The sequence below is a fragment of the Magnolia sinica genome, chromosome 11 (assembly GCF_029962835.1).
Source record: "Magnolia sinica isolate HGM2019 chromosome 11, MsV1, whole genome shotgun sequence".
NCBI lineage: Eukaryota > Viridiplantae > Streptophyta > Magnoliopsida > Magnoliales > Magnoliaceae > Magnolia > Magnolia sinica.
The window spans coordinates 52,820,574-52,835,492 of NC_080583.1; positions in this window are offsets into that span (position 1 = coordinate 52,820,574).

Sequence of the window (14,919 nt, forward strand, 5' to 3'; positions counted from 1 at the left end):
TGCTCATGGTTAACCATGTTTAGTATTAATGATACTAATGATGATAAATAGGCTAGCATTGATAATAGAATTCGAAACGAAACCAAATCAAGAAGGAGAAGGTGGACTTACATTGTTGACTCGGCTCAACGCACCACCATCTTCTTTCTTCTTTCTCTTTTCTTTCTCCCTTTCTTTTCTTTCTTTCCTTTCTTTTTCTCTTTATTTTGCTGGAAGGTCCAGCTACACCTGGAATAGAGTCAAGCCCAGCTGGACTCGGTCCCAGCCGAGTCGACTCGGTAGCGACTCGGGACTCGACTTCCTTTCCTCTTCTTTCTTTCTCCCTCCATTTTCTTTCTTCTATTTCTTCCTTCTCTCACAGCCATACACCAGCAGCTGTCGGGATGACCTAGCCCTGGCCTGTTGTGACCAGGCCCAACTCAGCAGAACCTGGTCCGATTTCGGCCTGAGTCGCGATCGCGACTCGGCCTGAACTTGGCCCGATTCGAGCTGTGCAACAGTGCACCCACCTTCCCTTTCACTCTCCATTTCCCCTTATTTCCTTCCTACTTCTTCCCTCCGAATGACCAGCAACACGCTGGTGGTTTTAATCAGCCTAGCCAGCCGGTGCACACCCAACGCGACTCGGTTCAAGCCACTGCCGTACAGGGCAGTCCTTCTCTCTCTGTCTTCTCTTCAGTTTTCTTATTTCTTTCTTCTTCTTTCCTCCTGCTGCTGCTAGAGACGTCCAGTAGTGGCGTCAATCTCGGTCAGACTTGGTGCGCTTAACCGAGGAAGATGATCCGCCATTAATGGCGGATCGCGAGCGGAGGTTCCCTCTTCCGATCTGTCTCTTGCAGGTGGTCCGTATGGGCCTTAGGGAACTCGTTGAAGCAAGCATTCGAAGCTTTGCTGTAGATTTTCTAGTGGGTTTGAAGGGAGGAAGAAACAGCCATTTTTCTTCAGCTTTTTCTTTTTATTTTTCTTTTACTCACACAGCTGGATCTGCTGGCATTGAACGAACGAGATTCTCCTCCAAGGGACGGCTAAGATGTAGGGAGGAAGAGTTCACATGGATCGCCGAGCTGGCGGTGGAGACAGTTTCCATTTTCGGAAACTTCGTGTTTCCATGACCTGTTTGCAGCGAAGATTGTGCCCACGCATGGTTGCGTGAATGCAGATGGAGAGCATGGTCTTGGTTAGGGCCATGATGGACACAAGATGGACGGTCTGGATTGTCTATATGGATCATGTGGGTGGGCCATTGATCGAAATCTATTGGACGGTGTCCGTCCGCTGCCAACACCTAAAGGAAAGGAGAAGGTTTCTCTTTTTGGAGAAACACGAATCAGCAGCTGCTGACCGAGCTGGCAGGTCCGGTGCATGGCGGGTACGGGTGCACTTTGTGTACTTCCATCTCATGTGGGGCCCACCGTACTGTTTGGGAAAAATCCACACCGTCCATTCCCTTTGTCGGCCCATATTAGGCCCAGCCCAAAGGATGAGGCAGATCTCGAACTCGGGCGAGCCATATTCTTAAGTTTCTACTTCTAATGATGAATTTTTGTTGATCTAATAGCTGGACCATCTTGAATTTGAGTATCAGCGAATAAAATGATCCTATGGGCCACTTAGTTGGAAATCCGTGGTCGAATTAGGGGATAGATGACTGATATATGTTTAAAACATTAAATATTATTATTACATTATTTTTTCTATCATATATATATATATATATATATATATATATATATATATATATATTATTTGTTTTATTTTCCCTTAAATTATTGTTGTGGTTTATGTCTATTTATTTGTCCACTCAGCTAGAGCTTAGATAGAAGTAAATAAATAAATAAGCCCCTTTAGTTTGTCAGTGGCATCTGTTAAGACTGTAAGTTCTCACTAGGCATCGGTCCCAAATTTAAGATGGATTACTCGTATTAGTGGACCTCATGGAATAAATTCCTATTATAGTTTTGAGTTATAAGTTTTTGAAAAGCAGGCTAAATTGATTATAATTCATTTCATGGGTGGATGGCTTCATCTGTGGTTAAAGGTTACTTCTATTCACTAGCTCATTTTTTTTATTGGGTAACACTTGAGTACTGGAAAGTAAGGGGCATTACAAGAAGTCCATGAAAGTTTCATTTTCTTCCATACGAATTTTTTCAAATCTAGTAGTGAGTATTTGAACTTTTGATTTCTTAACTATAGAAGTTCCTTCATGTATCATTTCAAGAATATCCCAAGCTTGTTTGGTTGTATCACATGAAATAATTCTCTTAAATTCATCAGGTGATAGAGCACAAGTTATGGCATTTAAGGCCTTAGCATTAGCACTACTTTCACTTTTCTGACCTACAGTCCATAAAAAGAATGTAGTTTCTCTCATAGATTTATTTCCATCACTACCTAATACTTCAGTCATAGGAGGTTTCCATTTGGTTACACGCTTTCATCTATTTTAGAAAAATTCTCATTCTGGATTTCTAGTGTGCATGGTTAGAGTCATCAAAGGATATTGGTCTGGTAATAGACAAGCTATTCAAATTTGATATAATGAAAGCTCTAGGTCTTTTAACTCAAGAAAATTAATCTTAATAAAAATGAGCAACTTAGCTCTGATACCACTTGAAAAGGCGAGATTAACAGTCCTAAAAGGGGGAGGGGGTGAATGGGACTATGCCAAATAAAAATTAAAGTGCTGAAATAATAAATAAATCAGAAAACTCAATCGCACTAGTATTGAAAAATTGATTCAAACTAGTTCGTAGGACAACCTACACCCAAAACAAAGTTTAGGTAGGACAACCTTATTTCACGAATGATTGTAATGATCAAGATCTTAAACCAAGCAAGAGAAAATAAAGCTATCTATTACGAACATTCATCACTTTTCCATAAATAAAATTACAGCCATTTTCCACAAATACAAAAAGTAAACATTCACCGCAACACCAAGAGTTATAATGGTTCGGTGTGTACAACAACTATTCTTAAACAGCCACACCTACTCCACTCCGAATAATCACTATCCGCATGATATTGGCTTTCACTATAAACAAGGTTTTCATACGGTTACCTTAAAACTTGATACAGTTGTGATTTTAAAGGGCTATCACAAACACAAAAACCCCTCACTGAGATTTTCTGGTTATCTCAGGAAAACCAACAAATGAGATTTTCTACCTACCTCAATAAAATCAAAATACAAAAGATAGAATATACTTATCTTCACCTTAAGACGTAGATCTTGATGTAGCCTGTAGAACCGCTTCTCTTGAAGTAGATTGTTCAATGTCCAGTCATATAAACAAGGGTTCTAGGTTCTAGATTGATTTTAAATCGATTCAAACCAAAGGCTACTTGTTTGAATTCCTCAAGAACTCAAAGAAGAGTATTTATTCTCTTTATAGAATAAGATTCATAAAACAAGAGATATAGGAATTGAAACAAAAAACTATTAAAGAAATATTAAAAATACCATTCAATAGCTTGACAATAATGGGGGCTTTTCTCTCTTGATGAAGGCTTTTATTAGATTGAATTGGTAATTTCAGATTGAGAGAATGCCTCTATTTATAGGCTGAAAAGTTGTTGCTTTGACTTGTCTAAGGTATTCTTCGACTCATCTAAGTACTAACAAATTTTCAAATTTTGAGCGCGATCGGATAAAACGGAACTTTGACCGGACGAAGGCCCTGCTCGACTGATCAAGCATGGGCTTCAACTGCTCGAGCATGGGCTTCGACTGGTCGAGGGTGCCAGATTTTAATTGTTGGATTTCAAGTCGAGCAACCCTCGACTGGTCGAAGGCCTCTCTTCGACTGGTCGAGCAGTCTGCTCGACTGGTCAAAGATTTCTTAGACTGGTCGAGCCACAGCTTAGACTAGTCGAACGTAAGCATAGACTAATCGAAGTATAGCCTAACATAAGTATAAAAACTCATATAAGTTTGTATCGTTAAAGAACCTAAGCCTAAGGTCTTTCTAGGGTTTGTTATACCTGAAAAGACTAAACATTAAAGTAGATGAGATGATTGAACTTCATGGAACTTGTTCTTCCACTTGATTCTCAAATAAAACTTGTAGTTAAAGATGGAGCTTGATCTTCTAGTCGAAGTGTAATAGAAATTGAACTCACTCATCTTGAACTTAGTAAAGCTTGAACTTTCCATCTTGATCTACTTCATGACTTGAACTTTAGTAGAGTCTTGAACTTAGTAGATTTTGAACTATCTTGACTTGAAGTAAGGTCTTAAACTTGAAGTAAGGTCTTGAACTTTCCATCTTAATCCACATTAGACGGGCCACTCCATAAGTTGTTTTGTCTATACGAAATTTGACAAACAAAGGTGTGCTTTATACAATATAGCACTTACAATGTCAACCTGAACATCCACAACCAACCTTTCTGGTTCCTTTTGCTCCTCTTAATCAGTTTTACGAAATAGGGAGTCTTCGTCGAACTTGATGTCATGGCTAGTGATGATCTTATGTGTGAATTGTCATATAACCTGTAACATTTTACACCAAAACCATAGATAACAAAGATATACTTTTTGGTTCTTTGGTCTAACTTAAGTTTCACAACTAAATATACGCAACCCTGAGTAGTCTAGCTTCTGACCACTCCATACTTCCTCTGTAATTTTACATTCAATAGTTGTTGAAGGAGAGCGATTCACCAAATAGCAAGCCATGTTAACGACATCAGTCCATAAGTCCTTACCCAACTCAGCATTACTAATCATACATCGGGCCCTCTCTAGCAAAGTTTGATTCATTCACTCAGCCACACCGTTTTACTCTGGTGTGTGGCACACAGTGTTGTGCCTCAAGATCACTTCATCTTTACAATGTTGATATTAAATTCACCTGAAGTAAACTCATCACCATTATCGGTCCTTAAAACTTTTACCTTTCGCCCTGTTTATTTTTCCACCATAGCCTTCCATTATTTGAAATTAGTGAAAACCTTGGATTTATGTTTCATGAAATAAACTCAAACTTTTTAGGAGTAGTCATCAATGAATGTGACAAACCATGTCGATCCTCCAGCGGAAACCACGGACAACTACCCCCATATATCAGAATGCACATAATCAAGCACTCATTTACATACATGTTTTCTGAATTTAAAAGGTAGCCTAGATTGTTTACCATATATACAATGCTCGCATATATTTAAATCAAGACTTTTAAAACTTGGAATTAAATATCGGTCAGAGAGTACCTTCATGCCCCGCTCGCTCATATGGCCCAGACGTGCATGCCACATACGTGTAGACGTGGAATCTGCTACAGCAACTGCAACTTTACCTGTTGAAGTGCTCCCGATCAACCTATAAAGATTACCGTGCCTCTATGCTTACATAACTACAAGCGCCCCTTTTGAAACTTTAAGGGCACCATTGAAACCAGTGAATTTACGCCCAATTGCCTTGAGTGCATGAAGAGATATCAAACTTTTCTTCATATCAGGAATGTGCCTCACCTCAGTCAAAGTACGTTCCATCCCATCAAATATCTTAATGTGCACTGTACCAAAAGCCACAACATTACAGGCATTATCATTGTCCATAAATACTTGTCCACCATTGCACTCCATGTAGCTGGCGAACCAACTCTGATGAGGATTCATGTGATATAAAGCCCACGTGTTTAAAATCCACTCGTCCTTATGACCATTGTGTAAGTTTCCAACCATAGAAACTAACAACATATCACTTTCGTTTGTTTCTTCATCAGATATAGTAGTATTGGCCTCCCTTGAAGAAGCCTTTTAATTCTTTCTTTTCTTTAAGATTTATATAATCCTTCTTCATGTATCCAATCATCCCACAATTTCATCACTTTAACTGTCCCTTGCCCTTGCCCTTGCCCTTTCCCATGGATTTGTATCTCGATCGAGAAGTTCATGTGTCCCGATCAGAATTTTGACCCCTCATAAACAATGCATCAGTAGAGGTTCCCATAGTATTGTTTATCTTTCTCATCGCTTTTCAACATTAAGGGACAAGTTACTGGTGCACGTGTCCTTAAAGGACTCATACAAAGCTGGGAGTGAATTCAGTAAGATACAAGCCAAATCTTCATCTTGTTAAAATTTCTAACGTAAGCTTCAACATCACATCCCTCTTCCATCTTAAAGTTGAACAAATGTAATTTCAAGTGTAGGCGATTTTTCAAGGACTTCTTTGCATAGATGTCCTTTAACTTTGCCCACAAATTTTTTTAAATTTTCTCCCTCATGACATTGTAGAGCATATCATTCATTAAGCATAATTAGATTAAGGATTTTACTTTCTTATTCAACTTCTTTCATTCGTCATCATCCATAGATTTTGGTCGCTTCTCAAGGACCTCATCTAATCCTTGCTAAATCAATAGGCCAATCATCTTCACCCTTCATAACTCAAAATTATTTTTCCCGGAGTACTTCTCAACATTGAACTTAGGATTAACAGTCATTGTTAATCACTTTCAGATTCAATCTTACGCCCTAACGTTAGCTTTAATACCACTTGTTGGGGGATCACGGAGCACACAGATGAATTAAGAGATGTAATCCAATCACACCAAGCAAGCATGAAAAGAACACAACAATTTTAACATGGAAAAAACCCTTAAGGGAAAAAACCACTACATGAAGCGACATGTAACACTATGAAAGCATAAAATTACAAGAGTAGAGAGATTACCCAATTCGAATAACCTCGAATCAACCCAAGCTACACCCTTGAAACCCTAGAATGAATTAGAAAGCCTTTAATACCTCCTAATCCCGATTACACCCAAATAAATAGCCTTTGGAAGAATCACAATCGAAATAGAAAATAAATCCCGTAAAATCATAACTCTGCAAAAATCTACGCGAATCCGTTCCATGACATCGAATAGACTTCCATGTCATCAAAACTTATCATTCGATGACCTCGAAGCCACTTCGATGGCATCAAACTAACACTAAAATTGTCCAGAGACAAGACATGAAAATCAGATTTTCTCCAATTGCATTGAGCCATCTTTGATGGCATTGAGCCTAACCTTTGATATCATCAAACACTCTTCAATGGCATTGAAAAAGCACCCAGTTAGTCCAGCGACCAACTGGAGAAAATACAGAAATTCTCGATGGGATTGAGCACTATTTGATGGCATCGAATGGTATGTCGATGGCATTGATAGACCTTGTTTCTGAATGATTTTAGACTTCAAAAACAATAAGGGCTTCCTAATCAAACATACGTTGCATGAATTCCCTTCAAGATTTTAGATAAAGATCCATGGACATTTCCAGGCAACTGGCTCTACTATTACTAGGACCGTTACTAGCAGTTGTTTATCTAATCATTCTGTATCAACATGATGTGATTACAGTGATCATTGCTAACCTATTATATATGTGAGAAATGTTTGGCCCAAGTTAAGGATGGTACACCTCCCAAACTCAAATAATGAGCTTTCTAAGAATGACCTGTAAATCCAAGATGAATTCATGACAAGCTATAAAATTTTATTTCATCTTTATCTATGTATGTAATGGTTGAGATACGAAAGCTTTTCTTTGGTGAATAATGATCAAGACCATTGGTCAGTTGGTTTGACGGACCTTGATCTAAAAATGGATGGTTTCACATTCAGCAAGAAAAAACCCAAATATTAGATAACTAGGGTCTTCTGTTCTTAGAGATTTTCGAGGGATTAGTGGAGAGTGGAACCTAGTGGAATTCAAAACCCAAGAAATTTATCCATATCTATGGTCCAATGATCATATGATTTGAGAGAGGGAGGGAGAGAGAGAGGGAGATTTAAATGAGTGGCGAAAAATAGTTAAATTAGTCCATTTGCCAAAGGATGGCTCAATGGTGCTATTTAGTGAAACCCTCCTTGAAATTCAATCTGCATCGTGGCCTTGTCCCGTGCTTCATTATAGGGGAGTTGTAGATGGGAAGAAATGCCCAGAAATTGGAGGTGAGGAACATCTCCTCGAAGGAATTATATTAAAATAATTAATGGCTATATCAAGGATGTAGAAAGTTGTCTTCCCAAGAGATAAAAAATCTTCTTATTTGGAAGAAATGAGCTTGAGACACTGGACGTGTTGATTGATGTCTTAAATCTTTAATTCAATAGGTCAGTCAATGACTACTCGATTGCATCAAGTAAACTTCGATGCCATTGAAAAAAATTAAAAAATTCATGTTTTATTGCTGGAACATTTCGGTGTTTAGTTTGATGACATCAAAGATGTTCGATGCCATCAACAGTCTATCAATGCCACGAAAGTGCCACTACAGGTGGCATCGAACGATCGCGCGGAGTTACATAAAGTTGTATAAGTGCGATATTTGTTTTCTATTTCGATTGTAATTCTCATATAGGCTATATATGTGGGTGTAATCAAGAATAGAGTGTATCTCAAGGCTTTCTAATTCGTTTCAAAGGAATTTCAAGGGCTTGTAAGAGAGATTTGAGGCTTGTTTAAATCAGGTAATCTCTATCTCTTGTAATTTTCTGCTTTCGTAATGCATTACTATTGCTTTGTGCCTTGGTTTTTTTCCCACAAGGGTTTTTTCACATTAAATTCGGAGTATTTGTGCCACATCTAAGTACACCAATGTAAGACTCGACCCGAGTGCGTGTGTGTGTACATGTGTGTGTATGAGTGTGCATTTCATTTCTCTTGTTCTCACGATCCTACCGGTCAAATCTTGGCGACCCGCGAGCCTCGGATAGTGTTTGTGGTCATTCTTAAGTCCGGTCATGTAAACCCGACTAGGATCGAGCTGAAACTTATGACATCTTGTTTGTATCGTCATTGCGGTTCCGACGTCGCATCTTGTGCATCCATCTGATGTGTGGATCATAAGTTGTGTCATCTCATTTCTAGCCTTTGATCATGATCATGTGGCCTGCCTAGTGTGGAGAGCACATTTTTCAAGGTGGCCACCCTCTTTTGTGCAAATTCCAACACACACCACCCATACACTACCCAAAATCCCATATCCTATACCACCCACCACCCACTACCCACACACTACCCATCCCTACTCTAGCCTAGCAACATAGTTTATATCACCATAGGCTATGATGATTTTTCATTTATCTAGGAGAGAGTGATGATTGCACTCCTACAACCTCTCTCTCTCTCTCTCTCTCCCTCTCATTTCTCCCTTTCCTATTCTCCTTCTTTCCCTTGCAAGAGGTGGGATGTCCACACTTTCTTCCATTTTCTAGCAATCTTTCTCTCTTCTCTCTCTCAATCCTGCCTTCTAATCCTCATCACCACCATTAGAAGTCTTCCTTTGGAGCTTAGGAGCTAACCCTTGAAGTTTGGAGGAAGATCTTGAAGGTGGGTGATGTATATGGAACTTCTCCCTTCTTTTCTTCTTGCATTACCTTCCTAGAACATTTGGAAGTATGTAGGACCCACCAATCAATGGTGGAGGTCCTACATCACTCCATGATGAGAGGCTAAAGGCCTATTTCATGCATGCACGTCTCCATGGTGGGTCATTCTCCATGGACCCACCATGATGGATTTCTTTGATCTAGAATTTTGTTTGGTCATCTAGACCATTATATGCATGTTTAGAATAGCATCAGCAACTTCTTTGGATTGTAAGATCATACCCATGCATGATCTATGAAGGATGTATGTGTGATTGTAATGGTGGAGGATTCATAGTACCGGAATCCTCCCCTATGGCCGTTGATCTCTCTCCCTCTCTCTTTCTTTATCTCTATTTATTTTCTCTATTTTTCTCCTGATGATTGGTGGCCTACTGATGTGCCACAAACGTCCCAGACCCTTACATTTTTGGAACGTCCAGGCCCACTAGGTTGGACATCCCTATGCATGTTGCATGCATGAGTTAGATGACCTCAAATGCTTGATTTTCTTGGAGATCTTTGATTAGGAATGGGTCTGAAAATTTTTGTGGTCCATCTATGTGGACGCCACTTATGTTATTTGAGCATTAATCCCCTTGGATATTTTTCTATGGTCTGGAAATGGACAGCATATGTTGCTGTCCAAATTTCAGACCCTTTGGTTATATGATTTTGGACCCGATTTTGGGACTATTTGGGGGACTATTCATAATTTTTTGAAAGGTGGGGATCTCATCTTTATGTCCCCCAAATTTCAGCCTCATCTGACCTTGATTGAGGTCCCAAAGGTGTGGCCCAAGTGAGGTGGACATTGCTGGATTTTCTACTGTAAATTCCAGCAACATTACAGTTTGGAAAACTTTAAATATAAAATAGTTTTTGAATAGGTGGGCTACTTTGGTGGACCCTACCTTGTACTATATATATGTGGAGATGTTAAAATCAATTTTTCTCAATTTTTAGAGACCTTGGACTCACCCCTTTGGGTGCTCAAAACAGGGTCAGCCATAGTTTCTACTCTGACCAGATTTTTGTGCAGGCAGTTTTCTTTTAATTAAATAAATACTTTCCTATTTCAATAAAATCTGAAATTTTGTAAGGAGCTGGTCCACCCATAATAGGACCTACCTACCAAATTTTGGGGCCAATGGACCCCTGAGTGACCTTCGGCGAGGGCTGGACCGGCCCACCAGGCTGGACGCCCAAGGCTAGGACGTCCAACCATGGGCTGGCCGTCCAACACCAATGGCCCACCTTGATGTGTGGTTTTATCCACACCGTCCCTCCTTCTATGTGTCCCATTGGACATGGCGTACCTCCCTATGGGACATTCACATGTGGGGCCCACTTTGATATATTTTGGGGTAGCCGTCCATGGCCACCATAACCATCCACCCAAGGACGCCCAGCCTATTGGGCTGCTGCTGGACCTCCAGTCCAGCAACATGGCCCACTTGATATATGTGTTATATCCACTCCCTTCCTCTAGTGGGACCCCTTATGACATGTATGGGTCACTAGGCAGCAAAAATATAATATAAATAAATTATTACTGGACTCTAGTAGGCCCAGAAAGTGGGTGGGATGTTCGTACACATATCTTACCCTATTTCCTATCATGCTTTGGGCTTAATTAGTGCACTCTTGAGGCCCACCCCAGTTGGATTTTATTGGGTCCATATTTCTAGTTAATTGTTGGACTTTTAGGCCCATTTATCCTGGAACTTTCTAAATGGGCCACTTGAACTTTGGGCTAATATTTTTCTACTTATTGTGATGGGTTTATGGGCTATAATATGCAAGTAGCTGAGCCCTTGGTTGCCCACCAAAATAACCAATGTACTTGGGCCAAGTTGTGAGGCCCAACTCACTTCAAGTATAAGGATTGCCCTTATAATTGGATTACCAGGCTGCCCATAAGGCCCACCACAATATGTGGGTTTATGACCTTTATTGTTGGGCCTAAACCTTGCTTGAGGGCCCACCATATTGCCTATGTGTTGGGCTTTGTGTATAGCCCACTAGACCATGGATTGCTTAGGCCTTGGGCCTTGTTTCTTATTCGAGTAGTGGCGGGCTACCTTTTGTGACCCAGTTGAGGTTGGATGTCCTCTTTGGTGGCCCTAAGGTAGGCTCATGGGTTGCTATGGGTGGTTTAAGGCCCACCATAGGCCCTCGTTAGGACCGCTTATTCCTTTAGGCTTATATATTGTCCTCATTAGCTTTATAGGCTACCCCAAAGTATTGGGTCCTCACTAGAGGATTGTTCCTTAGATTAATTGTCTAAGTACCTAGACTTGATTCCCTCCTTGGGAAGGAGTATGTTCTAAGTCATCATCACCATATGGCACACTCTCATGACTCATATGCATCACGGAGTGTTTCGATGGTATTTGTGTGTGGTCATTGGGTTGATATGATAAAGGGATAGAGTTCCCCTCTTGTCACATTGAGTGCTTGGAGCTAGTTCATGATTGGTATGTGTGACTCATGCATCTAGCATCGCATCTCATAAATATGATTTCCCTTGCTTCACTAGGGCCTTTCCTCCACAGATACATCGTGGAAGGCCATGATTGGACACCAAAAATATTACCTGAGCATATGGGGTGCATAGGATGCCCTTAGGTGAAAACACCAAAACTTCATGGTACCAAGGATCTGCCCCAACGTCGTGACCGAGTGGAAACTATGAGCGTACGAGGGCCTTACACCGTTAGGTCATGACTCCACTGTTGTGTAGTCGATTGGGATGGGGTGTGGCCTTACCTGCCTCTAAGAGGGGACAAAGTTAGGCTGAGTTTGACCAGCTCGTGAATGGGTCCGCTACCGTCGAGCCTTATTAGTGATTGGCTGACCATGGGCAGGTAGTGAGGTCTCTTATGCTTGTTTGATCGTGCGGATCTGGAGAGCGATAGTCACATGCAGTTTACTTGACCCCGGTAGATTCCTTATGATGAAACTATACTGATATGTGGATTAGAAATGAGGACTGACATCACTTCGCATTGCATTCGCACTGGTTATATAAGCCTTATATTGCATCGCCTTGGTATGGCACCCAGTACTCATTGCATTGCATAGCCTTGGTGTGGTTTCTTGCATTTATGGCTTAGCCTTGGTAAGGCTAGTGATATTGGTATTAATCATGTTTCCCTTCTGTATCTCCTATTATTCTTTTGTGTATTATTGTCGCACACTTTCACCACCCTCTAAGCTTTCTATAAGCTTATGCATGATTGATGCGTGCAGGAGATCCTAGGTCGGCGTCATAGTGGCAGAGCTTGGATAGGAGTTGAGTCGAAGACCCAGTGTTGCAGATCTTCTTTCCTTCTTCTTTTGTCATCAGATAATTTTCCTTTCAGCCTTGTATCTAAAGTTCAAATTTATAGTGGATTTTACGATGTATGCCTTTCTTATTTCTGAGATTTACTTGTTGCGATCTTGGGTATACTCTTATTGGAATGTATATATGGTTATGAGAATCCTCCTTGTAGGATCCTAAGATCAGAACCTGCCTCAGGAGCCGAGAATGGGGTACTACGGAGGCTGTTGCGGCCAGAACAACTATCAGGTTCCTTGTGAGTCAGGTTACCGAGTCTAGGGCATGACAACAAAGCACATCATTTAAAAGAAAAATGTGCCACATTTGTAAGCCCCGTATCCTAGACCTTACCGTTCTATAGACTTCCGCGGTCTTCCCGGTCGAATTCTGGCAACCTTCGATCCTTAATCAGCATTTGCGCGCGACCCTGCGTCACACGCCGTCAACCTGAGTCTACTCAACCTGAGACTTATACCCTAACGACGGCGCCGTCGCCGCGGTTCCGATGCCGTGACTCGCGCGGGATCCGATACTCTAGCCAGGAGATGTGGGCCGACGTTCGGTGCAAGGAAAACACCGTGCGTGCGAATTCTGAGAGAATCTCTACAATATGTCACATCAATCAATCAATCAATCCCATCATGACAAGTGCATGTCAAGTACACATCACCTTTCACCCATTCCCAAGCAACCCCCAAAGTAAAAAAAGTCTCTTACACACCCATGCCTTTCTTACACCAAGCAACCACAAAAGTCAAAAAGCTCTTACACACATCACCCACCACATCCATCATCCATCACCCACCTTTCACTCTCTCTCTCTTTACAACCCTCTCTCTCATCTTCACTTCTCAAACTCTCTTTCCCAAGCAAGAAAATACCATACGTCCAAGCCTCCCAAGCCCTCCAAGAGAGCCACAAGTGTGGCCCACCTTTCCTACCCTTTCATCTCCCATCTCAATGATCCAAACCTCATCTCCTCCGTTAAGATCGAAGCTAAGGAGCAAAGGAAGCCAAGGGAGCAAGAAGATTGAACGGTGGGTGCTTCATAGGCTTAGATTTGCATGTTTTTTTTAAGATGGGTCAAGTGAGGCCTACCGATTGATGGTATGGATCTCACTTTGGACCCTAGGTGTGGCCGATGGCCCACCTTGATCCACATGATCATTCCATGATGGGGCCATTCTCCATGGACCCCATCATGATGTTTATTTTCTTTGCATGGCTAGAGGTCATCTAGACCTTCCATTTTGGTGGAGAAGGGATCTCCACCGTTGATCTTTGATTTGTTGGGCCCACATGTTATGGGACCCACTTGATGTATGATTTAATGCAAGAGAGGGCTCATAGTGGCGGAGCCCTCCATCACGCGTGTCCCACTCTCTCTTTCTCTCTCTCTCCCTTTCTTTTTCATCTCTTTTCATGTGATGATGTGGCCGTGTGGCCCACTCGGATGAACCCCGCCATAAGGCATGTGTTTGATCAAAGTGATCTATAGGTGGGGGCCCACTTATATGTGTTGTATCCACACCATCTGTGCATTGGTGGCCCACCCGAGCAAGGCCCACCTTGAATGCTTGTGTCATGGCCAAGTCGTCCAGCGTCCAGAGACGCTGGACGTGAAGTGAACCAAAGATAAGCTTGATTCAACAAGCTTTTGTGTGGACCATGAGTGTAGGCTCCACCTTGATGAATAGTTCTAATCCAAGCCGTCCATTCCATTCTCCAGATTATTTTAGGCGTTGAGCCGAAAAATGGGGCCAATCTGACTTTCAGTTGGGCCATAGCATAGTAAACAGCGTATATATCGTTGAAACACCCTCCAATGTTTCTATACGCCGAAATATGCTTAATATTGGGCTTGATTTACTTGTCTTGAGCCAAGGAGGGCCATTGGACGGAGTGGATTCTCAAGATGTGGACCCCACCTATGAAAAACCACAAGAAAACTGGAAATCAAAAAAATAAAAAATAAATACATATCACAGCAGCGTCGGCTGCTGTGTCAGAGGCACAGGCAGCGCCTGTTACGAGCGGACGGCGGACGGGTAGCAGACCCACGGCCCCAACCGTGGGCCCCACCATGATGTGTATTGGAAATCCACACCATTCATTGGGTAGGCCACTCCCTAAATTGGGCCCACTCCAAAAAGCAGCTTAATCCAGCGCTCAGGTGGCCCACATCATAGGAAACAGTGGAATTAAACGTCTGCC